Source organism: Neolamprologus brichardi, chromosome 11 (assembly GCF_056152115.1).
Source record: "Neolamprologus brichardi isolate AB-2024 chromosome 11, ASM5615211v1, whole genome shotgun sequence".
Classification (NCBI taxonomy): Eukaryota; Metazoa; Chordata; class Actinopteri; order Cichliformes; family Cichlidae; genus Neolamprologus; species Neolamprologus brichardi.
The window spans coordinates 30,437,936-30,452,500 of NC_142114.1; the positions used below are offsets into that span (position 1 = coordinate 30,437,936).

The 14,565-nt window shown below is 44.1% G+C and overlaps 1 long non-coding RNA gene across 1 annotated transcript; it reads right to left on the reverse strand.

The window, feature by feature from the left end:
* Positions 1 to 658: 658 nt before the first annotated feature.
* LOC148100728 (uncharacterized) lies at positions 659 to 7,268 on the reverse strand. The gene is made up of 4 exons (XR_015719755.1): positions 7,179 to 7,268; positions 1,816 to 1,856; positions 1,584 to 1,647; positions 659 to 1,190 (listed from the first exon to the last, which is right to left on the reverse strand). It is a non-coding gene; the product is annotated as an uncharacterized LOC148100728 (long non-coding RNA).
* Between the last annotated feature and the right edge of the window lie 7,297 nt (positions 7,269 to 14,565).

Genomic DNA, 14,565 nt, shown 5'->3' on the forward strand with positions numbered 1-14,565 from the left:
TAAATCAGGTATCATACAAAAGTAAAAATAGCTTCAAATACAGTCATGACAATAAAAGAATATGACTTTAAGGACTTAACATTACTTCAGTTATAGTACACCAACATCTGTTATACATTAGCACTAAGGGAACACTGAATGACCTGCTGGGTTTTGTCCACAAAACTACTCATCTAAGATTATAAATATTAACTACTGCTGGACGGTCTACACTGTAAAATCGAATTAGTTCCCAGAACTCAAAAAAATTGAGGAAACTCATTGCCTCAAAAAAATTGAGTAAAGCTTAGCTAAAAATGACTAAATTAGGATAACTTATTTATTTTGAGTACTCTGTACAAGCTCATTTGTTCCCAGAACTCAAGAAAATTGGATCAAGTTTACGTAAGATGACCAAGTTAGGGCAACTTACTCATTTTGAGTACACTGTACGGCCTTGTTAGTTCCCAGAACTCAAAAAAATTGAGGAAACTCGTTGCCTCAAAAAAACTAAGTAAAGCTTACTTAAGATGACTGTTAGGACAACAGCCATCATTGCAAGTCTGCAGTATTAAGAATAACTTGATATTTCTGACTGTACAATTATAATTGTTTACTTACAAACAAACATTTCAAGTTCAACTAAATGAAAAAACAATTTGAATATGATTAAAAATAATTAACAACACTTTTTGTAATGATGTTAAAATGAGCCCAACTTTTATTTTCAAACACAACAAAGTATAACAGCCAACATACTGGACACTGTTCTGCTGAACAACAAACAATTATATTGCCATCACTGTTATAATCTTACAATGAAACAAAGTCTCAGATGTAATTATTCTGAAAATAAGTTTAGGCCACAAGTTTGTTTTGTACTTACATTACTTATATAATCAAAATAAAATATTTGTTGTTCTGTCACAAGTGCAGTCTCTGATTTAAACAACACATTTGTTTTGCATTCCAACACAGGAGCTGGAATGTTGTATTATTTTAAGGATGGCTTGTTTCCAGTCCAGGCATTACTGCCTGAATGACTGTCGTGGATCGAGGTGATCCAAATGTAAGTGCAGAAGAAGGTCTTTAACTTCCCTTAAGTACAGTGGCAGTGGATGTGGGTTGGAGATGCAATGAGCTTGAACCTGCAGGCGACAATCTTCACTGACCACACCATCTGTGACGGAGGACTCATCTCTGCTGTTGTCCTGCAAGCAAACAATCATATTTTTTGGAACATGAACTGAATTGCTTTCTTAAAACATTTTTTTCTGCATTTGGTATAAAACAGACTCCAATTTACACAATCTCAGGCTCCCTCCCCATCAGAGAGGTGACATTCAATGTCCCACTGTCAGTCTGGATAGCCGTAACCACCACCCAACACACAATAATGTCATGAAAGCATCATTTTAAAAAGGGCTATGCAAACATGGCCAATAACTTTCATTCTAATGATGTGCAAAATGATTTGGGCACAAAACAAATTTTGCTGTTAGAAAACTTGCAGACTTCACTATATACAATGTAGACCCTCTAAACTAAGTTTGGGGGATGGGATCTTTCAAGAAATGCAGACAAATTGTTGTTTGTTTACTTACACAGCATGTGTTGTAGAATTAACTGGAGTCACCAGCAACAGCATCGTGCAGTCATACCTCAAGTCTAATAACAGAAGACAGGAAAAGATCAGTACAGAAACAACTTCCCCAAACCAAAGCACAAATAAAACAATAAGTAAAACAGGCTGATCTAAAGTATGATTAAAGTCCAGCCTGATTAATATAAATGTCACTGACAGTTGCTAATATATTGGAAAACCAAAATACTTACTGATGTCTTTCTGTCCAACAGCATGAGTGCTGGTCCCGAGCCTCAAAGACAGTAAGAAGCAAGCAGAGGGAGAAAAAGCAGAACATTTTTCAGAAACTGATTTGATCCTTAACGGCTGTGCAATTATTGTAACATAGAGTTTGCTTATGTTGTTAAATAAAGTCTAGATTTGACATTAATAGATGCCATAGATGTTCAAAAGCTGCCACAAAGCATGAAAAAAATGAACGTCTCTGAAAACGTTGGAGCATTTTTGCAAATATGTGATGTCTTGATAAATCGAACAGATATTTGAACTTTACACAGCTACATTGTCGCCTGAAAATATCTTAAAAGTTTATTTTGTGACCCAGAAAAACTAATACGTTTTTTAGCCGCGCTCCTCCGCCATTGCCGCGCTTACAAGTACGCACAGGTTTCAACAACCGGCCATTAATGAGATCCTCCTTTTCCCCAGATTACCCTTTTTGGGTCACAAAATAACCTTTTAGGATATTTTCAGGCGAGAATGTAACTATGTAATGCTCAAATATCTACTTAATTTATCAAAATATTACATATTTGCAAAAGTGCTTCCACGTTTTCGGAGAGCTCTGTTATCCACCAGCGTGATAGCTGAGCGGGAGGTCAAGGCTTGATATAGTCGCGAGCACAGCTAACCCCTGGCGTATTCTTTTCAATCCCCCTGCAGTCTTTTGCTACTCAGGTTAAACATGATATATATATATATATAATTAGTTAGTTAGTTAGTTATGGCTATGGATTGAAAATACCCCCACACCCCACCCCTAACGGCTGCACCTCCCGAAGAATTTCGTCTGGGCTCTTATTTCACTTTTTTATTTCAAACAATCAACAGAGAATTTCACAGACATACTTTTATGTAAGGTTTTTAAGGCTGTGGTGTTAATTTTTAAGTAACATGAGCCCAGCGGCAACAGCAACGCTAGGCTAACACTAACTAGCTAGCAAGATTATAAACCTGGTGCTAAACTATTCAATTCAATTCAATTTTATTTATATAGCGCCAAATCACAACAAAAGTCGCCTCAAGGCGCTTCATAGATACAGAGAAAAACCCAACAATCATATGACCCCCTATGAGCAAGCACTTTGGCGACAGTGGGAAGGAAAAACTCCCTTTTAACAGGAAGAAACCTCCGGCAGAACCAGGCTCAGGGAGGGGCGGCCATCTGCTGCGACCGGTTGGGGTGAGAGAAGGAAGACAGGATAAAGACATGCTGTGGAAGAGAGACAGAGGTTAATAACAGATATGATTCAATACAGAGAGGTCTGTTGATACATAGTGAGTGAGAAAGGTGACTGGAAAGGAAAAACTCAATGCATCATGGGAATCCCCCGGCAGCCTACGTCTATTGCAGCATAACTAAGGGAGGATTCAGGGTCACCTGGTCCAGCCCTAACTATATGCTTTAGCAAAAAGGAAAGTTTTAAGCCTAATCTTAAAAGTAGAGATAGTGTCTGTCTCCCGAATCCAAACTGGAAGCTGGTTCCACAGAAGAGGGGCCTGAAAACTGAAGGCTCTGCCTCCCATTCTACTTTTAAATACTCTAGGGAACAACAAGTAGGCCTGCAGAGTGGGAGCGAAGTGCTCTAATAGGGTGATATGGTACTACAAGGTCATTAAGATAAGATGGGGCCTGATTATTTAAGACCTTGTATGTGAGGAGCAGGATTTTGAATTCAATTCTGGATTTAACAGGAAGCCAATGAAGGGAAGCCAAAACAGGAGAAATATGCTCTCTCTTTCTAGTCCCTGTCAGTACTCTTGCTGCAGCATTTTGGATTAACTGAAGGCTTTTCAGTGAGTTTTTTGGACATCCTGATAATAATGAATTGCAGTAGTCCAGCCTGGAAGTAATAAATGCATGAACTAGTTTTTCAGCGTCACTCTGAGACAGGATATTTCTAATTTTAGAGATGTTGCGCAAATGGAAGAACGCAGTCTTACATATTTGTTCAATATGTGCGTTGAAGGACATATCCTGGTCAAAAATGACTCCAAGGTTCCTCACAGTGTTACTGGAGGCCAAGGTAATGCCATCCAGAGTAAGAATCTGGTTAGATACCATATTTCTAAGCTTTTCAGCGCCGAGTACAATGACCTCAGTTTTATCTGAGTTAAGAAGCAGAAAGTTAGTGGCCATCCAGGTCTTTATGTCTTTAAGACATTCCTGCAGTTTAACTAATTGGTGTGTGTTATCTGGCTTCATGGACAGATAGAGCTGGGTGTCATCTGCATAGCAGTGAAAATGTATGCTATGTCTTCTAATGATGCTGCCTAGGGGAAGCATGTATAATGTAAACAGAATTGGTCCTAGCACTGAACCCTGTGGAACTCCATAATTAACCTCAGTGTGTGAAGAGGACTCTCCATTTACATGCACAAACTGGAGTCTATTAGATAGATATGATACAAACCACTGCAGTGCAATACCTGTAATACCTACAGCATGTTCTAATTGCTCTAATAGGATATTATGGTCGACAGTATCGAACGCTGCACTAAGGTCAAGAAGGACAAGCACAGAGATGAGTCCACTGTCAGAGGCCATAAGAAGATCATTTGTAACCTTCACTAAAGCTGTTTCTGTGCTGTGATGAGCTCTGAAACCTGACTGAAACTCTTCAAATAAACCATTCCTCTGCAGATGATCTGTTAGCTGTTTGACAACTACTCTTTCAAGGATTTTTGATATGAAAGGAAGGTTGGAGATTGGCCTATAATTAGCTAAGACTGCTGGGTCTAGAGATGGCTTTTTGAGTAAAGGTTTAACTGCAGCCACCTTGAAGGCCTGTGGTACATAGCCGATTATTAGAGATAGGTTGATCATATATAAGATCGAAGAATTAATCAATGGCAGGACTTCTTTGAGCAGTTTTGTAGGAATGGGGTCTAAAAGACACGTTGATGGTTTGGAGGAAGTAATTATTGAAGTTAACTCAGAAAGATCGATTGGAGAAAAAGAGTCTAACTTAACATCAATGGTACTAAGAGTAGCTGTTGATAATATTACATCTGTGGGATGATTATTGGTAATTTTTTCTCTAATGATAAAAATTTTATTTGTGAAGAAGTTCATGAAGTCATCACTAGTTAACGTTAAAGGGATGGTTGGCTCAAAAGAGCTCTTACTTTTTGTCAGCCTGGCTACAGTGCTGAAGAGAAACCTGGGGTTGTTCTTATTTTCTTCAATCAGTGATGAGTAGTAAGCTGTTCTGGCTTTGCGGAGGGCTTTCTTATAAAGCAACAAACTATTTCTCCAGGCTAAATGATGATCCTCTAAGTTTGTGACACGCCATTTCCTCTCCAGATTACGAGTCATCTGCTATAGGGTACGTGTTTGAGAATTATACCACGGGGTCAGGTACTTCTGATTAGAGACCTTAGTTTTCACTGGAGCTACAGTATCCAGAGTCGTACGTAGTGAGGAGGTGAAATTATTAACAAGATAATCGACCTCTGTTGGGGTAGCGTTCAGATAGCTGCTCTGCTCTGTGTTGGTACAGGGCATTGACGATGATAACAGTGGCTGGATTATATTCTTAAACTTAGTTACAGCGCTTTCAGAAAGACATCTACTTTGATAAAGTCCACTCTCCACTGCTGTGTAATCAATTATTGTAAATGTAAATGTTATCAAGAAATGATCAGACAGGAGAGGGTTTTCAGGAAACACTGTTAAATGTTCAGTTTCTAGGCCATATGTTAAAACAAGATCTAGAGTGTGATTAAAGTGGTGGGTGGGTTCTTTTACATTTTGAGAGAAACCAATTGAGTCTAACAACAGATTAAATGCCATGTTGAGGCTGTCATTTTTAGCATCAACATGGATGTTAAAATCACCCACAATAATTATTTTATCTGAGCTCAGAACTAAATTAGATATAAAGTCTGAGAAATCAGACAGAAACTCTGTGTAAGGCCCAGGTGGACGATAGATGATAACAAGTAAGACTGGTTTCTGAGTTTCACAGCTGGGGTGGACAATGTTAAGCATCAGGCTTTCAAATGAATTAAAAGTCTGTCTTGGTCTTTCATTAATTAATAGACTGGTGTGAAAAATTGCTGCCACACCGCCCCCTCGACCTGTGCTTCGAGATTTCTGGTAGTTAGAATGACTCGGGGGTGTTGATTCATTTAAACTAACATAATCATCCTGCTGCAACCAGGTTTCTGTAAGGCAGAGTAAATCAATTTGTTGATCAATTATTAAGTCATGTACTAACAGAGACTTGGAGGAGAGAGACCTAATATTTAATAATCCACATTTCACTGTTTTACTCTTTTTACTTACTAAGAGAAGCCAAAATCAGTTTGAATAAGAGTAAACATTTACTCACCAAGTCAGTGTATCAGGTAAAGATTCACAGCAATGAAAACAATAATATGTTGAGCTGACGCTTTTCCAGGTTTGCTCAACATATTCCATAACAAATGCTGGCACCATGAACATGCGGACTGATCCGAGAGGGAGGAGGACAGTAGTGACGGGGCATTTTCAAAACACATCTTTCGTCCTTCCGCACTGAGAAGCAAAACTTCCATCTTACTTAGTTTCTCTAAGTTAAGACAACTCAAATAAATTGAATTTATCAGCATTTTTGCATAAAAAGTACTGGTAACTTATTTAAATCGAGTTCTAATAACAAATTGATAAAAACTGAGTTCAGCCTATTTAATATTTTTAATTAAACACAATATTACATTTTACAGTGTAGCCTTCAGACTTACGTCACCTGCTGTCTGCTCCTTGCTGTTTAAAATATAACCAGACGCTGGCGTAGATGGTCGAATAAACTGCTGTTCTCACACAGCAGTTTATTCAGCTGTGTGAGAACCCGGAGGAATCCTCCCGAGGGATTAATAAAGTTTTATTTAATCTAATTTAATCTAATAACTTTAATCTAAGCCAAAACGATTTACTCACCAACAAATAAAACACAACTAAAGCACTGAAAAAGGCCAGACAATAACATGTTTAAGTTATTTGACGTTTACACAGCTACATTCTCGCCTGAAAATGTGTTAAAAGTTTATTTTGCGACCCAGAAAGAGTAATAAGAGTAATATTAAAACTAAGTAGCTGCAGTAATAGTAGCCATTGTTGGAAACTGGAATTGGCTGGGCCAGTCTGGGATATGGTTTTCAGTTTTGTTGTCCGGGTGGAAAATCGGGAGAAATTGGGGAGAATGGTCGCCCCGGGAGATTTTCGGGAGGGGCACTGAAATTCGGGATTCCCCGGAAAAATCGTGAGTGTTGGCATGTATGTCCTTGCATAGCCTGTAACGTTATTGTGATGGACACATTATATGAGTGAACTTGACTTTAAGTGACTTACAGGTTTCTTTGAAAAACAATTTCTTATATCCAGGTTCTTCCTCTTTGCTGCCGTCCTCCTCTCCTCCTCGCAGAGCAGGTTTGCCTCTGCTGAAACTAAACAGAGCTCCCTGAAAGGCTCAGCCAATCACATTGGCCATATTTGTCACATGACGTAGGACTCCAGTAGAGAACTAATTTAACTCTTTCTGCTCTGCTCGCTGAATGAGACGCTGACAGATCGTTTTTTTCTTTCTGTCAGGTTTGTTTTTCTTTACTCGAACAGATCAAATTATTGGTGGGGACAATTCAATAATCGCTGGATATTGGTGGGGACACATCCCCTCCGTCCATGCCAAATCTACGCCCTTGGCGCTTACACTTTATTATTTCGTTCAGGAGTTTCTGCCTCATGAAACGACCCGACTGGATCTTTTTATATAAACTGGTATTTTTATAAATGAATCATTACGCTGATTTGCTCCACTGCTTTCAGTCATACAGCTGCGTCTCTTTGGTGAACTCTGGCAGCAGAGAACAGAGCGCACTGCGACCTAATCTGGCCTTGATAGACAGTGTTGGGGAGTAACGGAATACACGTACCGCCGTTACGTATTTAAAATACAAAATATGAGTAACTGTATTCCGTTACAGTTACCGTTTAAAAAGGTGGTATTTAGAATACAGTTACTTTGTTGAAATAAATGGATTACACGGCGGTACTTCCCTGTTTCATATTGTGGCGGGTCAGGCCTGTTTGGGTTTTGTTTGACAGCTACGTTCTGTAGTTCCAGGCGGCAGCGTTACGGTTGCCATGGTTACAGGGTGACGCTCTCTCTCTGCGTGTTTCCTGGGTGAGAGAGCGCCTGTTGTTGTTGTTGTGCTAAGCTAATAGGCAGAATGCTACCGGTATAGCTCTAAAGAATGTAGCATCATAGGCAGTGTAGTCCGTGCTGCAGGGAGAATGGACTGCCATACACGTTATGTGTCTGTGAGCGAGGGAGGGAGAAAAAGGAAAAGTACGAGCTGTCATCGAGCAAAAACGGGAGCTGGAAGCATGTAAATATAATAATAACCACTGCAGCCAAGAAGAGAGCCTGACGAGCCCAGTTGTAAGTAAGCTATTAAGACTCGACTGTACGCTGTGTTCGTGTTTTCCTCCAAAAACAATAAGTTCCGTTGGAGCAGCCTTTCAACGCCTCTCTTTATCTCTCGCTAGCAAAGTTGACCCAGACAACAAAGTAAAGCTAGTTTTCGGCTACGAGCCCGACACAGAACCCGCCGTATTAGTCAGAGGTCCCTTTACTACGGTTCGGAGCCGCGGACCTTCAGTAACAGTAATAAATCACAGCAATAGTACATTCATGTAGTTGTAAACAGCATGATAATATGTTAAGTAATCCAAAGTATTCAGAATACGTTACTCTCATTGAGTAACGTAACGGAAGACGTTACAGAATACATTTTGGGGCATGTATTCTGTATTCTGTAATGGAATACATTTTAAAAGTAACCTTCCCAACACTGTTGATAGATGACGATGGCAGCTCTGAGCGCTCATTTTGTATTTAAAACTTTCTTAGATTAAATCAGGGGCGATTTTAGCCCAGTTTTGGAGGTGCTTCAGCACCCCCAAAATGAATCAAAGCACCCCCAAAGATGTCTTACTTTTTTTGAAAATATTTGCTGTTTGTGGGACACACTACTAAAAGTATAAAAAGCATACAGTACTTAATTGAGATGGAACATTTTAACAACAAAAGTATAGATAACCCCTCCCCCCTCCCAAAATGGTTTGTTCCAGCTCGGCTCTCTCCTACTCGCTCTAGCGCCGTTGCTGCCAGAGCGATGGTGGCTGAGACGCAGCAGAGCGGAGGTGGAAGTGCCTGGCTTAAAACAGGACATATTAGCTGTATTAAACTTTCAGTTACTCTTTATATAGTTAGGTAGGAGTCACACCATGTTGCTTTTTAACTGAAAAACATTACACCAGGTAACCTGCTGTGTTGAAAATAGGGCTGCCACGATTGGTCGACTAGTCACGATTACGTCGACTATCAAAATCATCGACGACTGATTTAATAGTCGACGTGTCGTTTGAAGCTTTGTAAGATCACAAAAGACGCAGGAATAAGTAGTAGGATTTAAGAGTGTAATAACGGACTGAAACAGAAGATGGCAGCACTGCATGTACAAGGATGCCAGCTGCCGTTAAATCCCGAAGAAGAAGAAGCTGTGTCCCAGAATTCATAGCGCGGCCCAGCTCAGTTGTCAACAATGGCGGCAGCTAGTTAGTTTTAATATTACTCTTATTATTCTTTCTGGGTTACAAAATAAATGTTTAACATATTTTCAGGCGAGAATGTAGCTGTGTAAACCTCAAATATCTGCTCAGTTTATCAAGACACCACATATTTTCAAAAGCGCTCCGACATTTTCGGAGACGTCTGTTACCCACTAGCTCGATAGCTAGCCGGGGGCTAGGCTCACTAGAGCCGTGAGAACACCGGACTCCTGGCAAATCGTTTTCAAACCCACCGCCGTCTTTCGCTACTCAGGTTAAACATGATATATAAGTCACTGAGATAACTTAAAGATGTTATTGTTTGGCTTTTTTCAGTGTTTTATTTGTTCCTGAGTAAATCGGTTTGGCTGAGATTAAAGTTATAGTTTTTACACAGCTGAATAAACGTCAAGCAGACAACTGATTATCAGAAGTGTGAGATGCTCGAGAATATACTCCGGTGTCCCGTTATATTTTAGATAGCAAGGAGTTTATTAAACTTCACCGAAACAATCTGCAAATTTCATTAAAATGTAATAAACTATCATCTTGTCTTTATTTTTAGTTAGCACATACCTTAAACACTTAGAGCTGTAAGCTAATGATAGTTATATGAGAGCAGATGCTGCTGGTGCAATAAGCTGTACGCTGTACATCCAATGGATGATGATCTGATTAGTCGACTAATTGCAAAAATAATCGGTGACTAGTCCATCCATCTATCCATCTTCATCCGCTTTATCCGGGGCCGGGTCGCGGGGGCAGCAGCCTAAGCAAAGAGGCCCAGACCTCCCTCTCCCCAGCCACCTCCTCCAGCTTATCCGGGGGAACACCAAGGCGTTCCCAGGCCAGCCGAGAGATATAATCTCTCCAGCGTGTCCTGGGTCTTCCCCGGGGCCTCCTCCCGGTGGGACATGCCTGGAACACCTCACCCAGGAGGCGCCCAGGGGGCATCCTTGTCAGATGCCCAAACCACCTCAGCTGGCTCCTTTCGATGTGGAGCAGCAGCGGCTCTACTCTGAGCCCCTCCCGGATGGCCGAACTTCTCACCCTATCTCTAAGGGAGAGGCCAGCCACCCTTCGGACGAAGCTCATTTCCGCCGCTTGTATCCGCGATCTCGTCCTTTCGGTCACTACCCACAGCTCGTGGCCATAGGTGAGGGTAGGGACGTAGATCGACTGGTAAGTTGAGAGCTTCGCTTTTACACTCAGCTCCCTCTTCACCACGACGGACCGGTGCAGCGTCTGCATTACTGCAGCTGCAGCCCAAATCCGTCTGTCGATCTCCGGCTCCCTTCTCCCATCACTCGCGAACAAGACCCCGAGATACTTGAACTCCTCCACTTGGGGCAGGAACTCATCCCCGACCCGGAGTGGGCACTCCACCCTTTTCCGGCTGAGAACCATGGCCTCAGATTTGGAGGTGCTGATCCTCATTCCCGCTGCTTCACACTCGGCTGCGAACCGCTCCAGTGCGAGCTGGAGGCCCTCACCCGATGAAGCCAACAGAACCACATCATCCGCAAAGATCAGAGATGAGATTCTGAGGCCACCAAAGCGAAAGCCCTCCGCCACTTGGCTGCGCCTAGAAATCCTGTCCATAAAAATTATGAACAGAACCGGTGACAAAGGGCAGCCCTGGCGGAGCCCATCACCCACCGGGAACGAGTCCGACTTATTGCCGGCAATGCGAACCAAGCTCTTGCAACGGTTGTATAGGGATCGAATGGCCCGTAGCAATGGGCCAGACACCCCATACTCCCGCAACATCTCTCACAGGACACCCCGAGGGACACGGTCGAATGCCTTCTCCAAGTCCACAAAACACATGTAGACTGGTTGGGCAAACTCCCATGCACCCTCAAGTATCCTCGAGAGGCTGAAGAGCTGGTCCAGTGTTCCACGACCAGGACGAAAACCGCATTGTTCCTCCTGTATCCGAGGTTCGACTAGCGGACGAACTCTCCTTTCCAGCACCCTGGCATAGACTTTCCCGGGGAGGCTAAGGAGTGTGATCCCCCTGTAGTTGGAACACACCCTCCGGTCCCCCTTCTTAAAGATGGGGACCACCACCCCGGTCTGCCAGTCCACGGGTACTGCCCCTGATCTCCACGCAACATTGCAGAGGCGTGTCAACCAGGACAGCCCTACAACGTCCAGAGCCTTCAGGAACTCGGGGCGGACCTCATCAACACCAGGGGCTCTGCCACCAAGAAGTTGTTTAACTGCCTCAGTGACCTCGCCCCCGGAAATTGGCGGGTCATTCCCCTCATCCTCAGACTCTGCTTCCTCCTCGGAAGACGCGTCAGTGGGATTAAGGAGGTCCTCGAAGTATTCCTTCCACCGCCTGACAATTTTCTCAGTCGACGTCAGCAGCGCTCCGCCAGCACTATACACAGTGCAGGTAGAGCACCGCTTTCCCCTCCTGAGACGCCTGACGGTTTGCCAGAACCTCTTCGAGGCAGTCCGAAAGTCTTTTTCCATGGCCTCTCCGAACTCCTCCCACACCCGAGTTTTTGCTTCAGCCACTGCCCGAGCCGCATTCCGCTTGGCCTGTCGATACCTGTCGGCTGCCTCCGGAGTCCCACAGGCTAACCAAGCCCTATAGGACTCCTTCTTCAGCCTGGGGGTTCCCTTCACCTCTGGTGTCCACCATTTGGTTCGGGGATTACCACCACGGCAGGCACCAACCACCTTGCGGCCGCAGCTCAATGCAGCAGCTTCGGCAATGGAGGCGCTGAACATGGTCCATTTGGACTCAATGTCCCCCGCCTCCCTCGGAATACTGTTGAAGCTCTGCCGGAGGTGTGCGTTGAAGATCTCGCGGACTGGGGCCTCTGCTAGTCGTTCCCAGCACACCCTCACTACGCGTTTAGGTGCACCAGGTCTGTCCAGCGTCCTCCCCCGCCACCTGATCCAACTCACCACCAGGTGGTGATCAGTTGACAGCTCAGCCCCTCTCTTTACCCGAGTGTCCAGAACATATGGTCGCAGGTCTGGTGATACGATTACAAAATCGATCATCGACCTACGGCCTAGAGCGTCCTGGTGCCACGTGCACTTATGGACACTCTTATGTTCAAACAAGGTGTTCGTTATGGCCAAACTGTGATTAGCACAGAAGTCCAATAACAAAGCACTGCTCGGGTTCAGATCAGGGAGGCCGTTCCTCCCAATCACGCCCCTCCAGGTCTCGCTGTCGTTACCCACGTGAGCATTGAAGTCTCCCAGCAGGACAACAGAGTCTCCAGGTGGAGCACCTTCCAGCACCCCCCCCCAGGGACTCTAAGAAGGCTGGGTACTCCGAACTGCCACTCGGCGCATAAGCGCAGATGACAGTCAGGACCCGTTCCCCGACCCTAAGGCGCAGGGAACAAACCCTCTCGTCCACCGGGAAAAACCCCAACGTACTGGCAACAAGCCGAGGGGATATTAGAATACCCACCCCAGCCCGCCGCCTCTCACCAGGGGCAACTCCAGACTGAGACAGAGTCCAGCCCCTCTCCAGGAGACTGGTTCCAGAGCCCAAGCCATGCGTAGAGGTGAGCCCGACTATATCTAGCCGGTACCTCTCAACCTCACGCACTAACTCAGGCTCCTTCCCCACCAGAGAGGTGACATTCCATGTCCCTATTGCCAGTCTTGGCAGCCGGGGGTCAGTCCGCCAGGGCCTCCGCTCCTGGCCGCCACCCGGCACACAATGCACCCGACCCCTATGGCACCTCCTGCGGGTGGTGGGCCTGCGGGAGGATGGGCCCATGTCTCCTCTTCGGGCTGTGCCCGGCCAGGCCCCATGGACTAAGGCCCGGCCACCAGACGCTCGCCCTCGGGCACCCTCCCCGGGCCTGGCTCCAGGGCGGGGCCCCGGTAACCCTATCCTGGGCAGGGTAAACTGTTCCCTCGGTGTTCCTTTCATAAGGGTCTTCTGAATCGCTCTTTGTCTGGTCCCTCACCCAGGACCAATTTGCCATGGGAGACCCTACCAGGGGGCAAAAGCCCCCAGACAACATAGCCCCTGGGATCCCTGGGACACACAAACCCCTCCACCACGATAAGGTTGCGATTCACGGAGGACTAGTCGACTATCAAAATAATTGCTTGTGGCAGCCCTAGTTGAAAACGTGTTTTCCGACGATGTTTGCTCTGTAGTAAAATTAGCGATATTTGACTGCCCTGTTGATCTCATTGAAATGTATACAGCCTATTTAAAATCTAAAACTTAACATTGTCCGTAGCCTGCTGTTGTTACCACTGTCCTGTTTGAAATGTAATGAGAGAAACTGGTTATTTTGCCATATGTGCATGTGCCGATATTGAACCCAAGGTACTAACTAGCTAACTGACTGGATGCCCATTAACCTTATAACTCCTGTTGTGTGTGTGTGTGTGTGTGTGTGTGTGTGTGCGTGTGTACAGATTGTCAGTCCAAAGAGGGAGAGAGGAAAGAGGGTGTCGGATTATAATATTATTTTATGCCATGTTAGACCCCTAATTAAAGATTGTGAATTACTATGTAGTTTTAGTTTGCATTATTCTCCTGAATTAGAAGAAGGTGATAACTATTACATTGGTTAAACTGATCTGCATTACATTAGACTGCTGATTTATTGTGAATGAATGATATTGTTTTATGATGCATTATACTGCTGAGTTATAAGAAATACTGTTCCAGAAAGTCATCGCCTTATTTGTCTGATTAGAAGAGAACAGAGCATACTGCCCCATCTCAGCAGGAGCAGATAAACAGGGAGCAAAGGTCGTAGCTTAGGCGCTGTGTGAGAGAAAGAATGTGAATGTTTAGGCTTTTATGATTAGGTGGGGGCCACTAGAGGCTATAAGAGTTTGATCAAGGCTCCACCATTTTGAGATCTGATGCTGTCTGCTGTATGGTGTCCATCTCCCACGCGTGTGTTCATTAAATCATTGTTTGACTTGACCCGGCCGGACCAGTGTTGTTATTTTGGTTTTCCTCCTGTATCCATGCCCAATATTTGAATCCGTAACAAGGGGAACATGAGGACAAAGTACAAGATCAGGAAGTACCAGGTAAGAAAACAGACAGGGAGTACTAACAAGCAAAACAGGAACTGTTAAACTGGCAAAGAAAAAGAAAGACAAACAACTA